We start from the raw sequence: 2238 nt of genomic DNA, 5'->3' as shown, positions 1-2238 counted from the left end.
CGGGCGGGGGGTTGGGGCGGCGGGGGGAGGGAGGCTGCCGCTGGGAGGGAAGGAAAGGGCGGGGGCTGAGAGAAGCCGAGCCTGCGAGACGCAGCGAGATGGGCCTCGCAGAGGCTGCGGGGGCCGACCCCGTCCGCGCCCCTCCCCCCAGGGGCCCAGAGATGCCAACCCCTGGATTCGTGGCCGCCCCTTCCGCCCCGAGGCGCGGCGCTCCGACTCCCTCAGGGCTCAGATGGAGTCTGGAGCGACTGAAGTTGGGCTCCAGGGACGCACAGCCAATCAGGGAGGGCGGCGGAGGGAAGCTGGAGAGGGGTTGGGAGCCCCCATTTTCCTCCTTCCCCCAAATCCGCTCCAGCTGGCCAGGCTGGGCTCTTGCCTGGCGGGCTGGGGTGGTTGGGGGAAGGTATCGTCCAAGTGAGGGAAGCAATCGGGAATTCGGGACCGCATTCTATTCTTTCTCACTCCACCACCCCACCTTCCAAAAATCCCTCAACGTTGGCGGCTCCAGCACAGCCCCCAGCCCCCAGCCCCCTCAATCTCCCATCCCTTGCAAACTCTTCTGGTGGCTCTGGTGGTGAAGTCGGGCAGGGAAGGAGACTTAGGACTTGGGAAGAGCCCAGTCTGCCTTCTCTCTCATTTCTCCTCTCCTTCAGTGCACCCCACGCAACGCCTCGGAGCGGGGTGCGCGGGGAGCGCTTCGCGGGGGTCGGCCTCGCTCCACCCTTTGGAAGGGTGCCTTGGCCCCTACGCCAGCCAGGTATCAGTGGCCCCCGCCGGTAGCGTCACTTGTTGCCACCCCCTCTCTGCAGACCCGCCAGGGCCCGAAGGAGTGAGCGCTTCTGCGGGAGGGAGGGCCTAATGGGGCGCAGCGCCGGAGTCCTCGCTCCTTCCTCCCGTGTTCCCCTCACTGAGGACTCGCTACCAGGAGGGACCCCCGGGCCTGCTTCCTGCCCTCCCTCCCCGAGTCGCCGGGAGAAAGGGCTGGCAGGGTCAGGGCTTAGGAATCACGCCAGGGACTGGGCGGGGCGCTCGTGGTACCGGGAAGGCGTGGGGACCCGCACACCCAGCAGGGAACAACCATGTCTGTGTGGGGACCCCTGGCCTGAACAAGTTTGCAGGGTGGGAGGAGGAGGCGGAGGAAGGTGGAGACGCCAGTGGGTGAAGGCTAAAAAGGAACAGCGTGAGGGGACGGGGATGTGGTTGGGAAAGGAGAAGAAGAAGAGATGGACCCGCGAATAAAACAGGGAAGGAGGCTGCGGAGGGAAAGCTGGGCGCCACAGCCAAGCAGTTGGAAAGGGCTAGAAGGGAGGAGACGGCCCAGGAGTTAACGGAAAAAGAGGCCGAAAACGGAAGAGAAAGCTTGGGATCCTGAGCGCATGGGGAAGGAACCCCAATGTGGGGCGAAGGCGGGGACGGCCGAACCCCGCCCTCCAGCTCCTGGACACCAGCCCGCGGGTCCCCGAGCGCCCGCAGCCTCCCGGGTTTCCACGCGGCTTGGGGAGACGCCCGCGGGGGCGGGTGCCGGCGAGGCTGCCCCGGGACCTACCCTCCTCGGCCCGCCCGCCCGCGTTCTTCTTGGCGACTCCAGGATCCGGGTGGCGCTGCGTGCCTGCCCCCAGTTCGCGTCCTGCGCGGAGAGGATGCCTCTGACACCCTCTGTGTGGACGTGGCCTTTAAACTGCTCATTCCTCCTCTGCGGGGTAAGAGCTGTAAGTTTCCAGCTGTCCCATTCTCTTACTCCTCAGCCTTCCCCCTACCATAGGTGTCCAAGGTGATAGCCCCCTGGGTCCCCAGTAACTCCCCAACTTTGCACCACACTCTCCGTGCAAGGGACGCGCGAGGCCATTGACGCCGAGTGCTTTCCTGTAGAGCGCCAGTGAGCGGATCCTGGTGCCTGCCACTACCTCCTCCCTCTGTGGATCCCTGGCCCTGAACCTTTTCAGAGCTCTACCGGGCTTCCTCGGTCTGCCTTGTTGGCCTCTGCTGTAACCCCTAAAACTTTGGGTACTTCCCAAGTCACCGCCGAAAGTCCCCACTCTGATGAGGCATGATGATAGTAATGGGATGCTCTGGTGGCGCCATTTCAGCTTATAAATGAAGTTACTTACACAGGAGAGGAGGGAAAAGGGGTCCGGCTTTCCCTCAGAGATACTCGAGTTTTGCTCTTGTTTGGCTACAAACTATTGCCTGGATTTTCTCAACCCTTCCACGTGGTCCTAAAGGGAGTGTGAAGCCACG

At 63.9% G+C, this 2238-nt stretch overlaps 1 protein-coding gene across 1 annotated transcript in view; it reads right to left on the bottom strand.

Moving 5' to 3' along the window:
• The window catches only part of CDH11 (cadherin 11), a 182282-nt gene extending 180594 nt beyond the window's left edge, over nt 1–1688 (bottom strand). The window contains exon 1 of the mRNA XM_017889051.1: nt 1547–1688. The gene's annotated coding sequence lies outside the window, so the exon portion shown is untranslated. The remainder of the gene's footprint in view (nt 1–1546) is intronic.
• Between the last annotated feature and the right edge of the window lie 550 nt (nt 1689–2238).

Source organism: Rhinopithecus bieti, unplaced genomic scaffold (genome assembly GCF_001698545.2).
Source record: "Rhinopithecus bieti isolate Rb0 unplaced genomic scaffold, ASM169854v2 scaffold_18285, whole genome shotgun sequence".
Classification (NCBI taxonomy): Eukaryota; Metazoa; Chordata; class Mammalia; order Primates; family Cercopithecidae; genus Rhinopithecus; species Rhinopithecus bieti.
The sequence above is the reverse complement of the archived record's forward strand: the minus strand, read 5'-3'. Positions and strand labels throughout refer to the sequence as shown.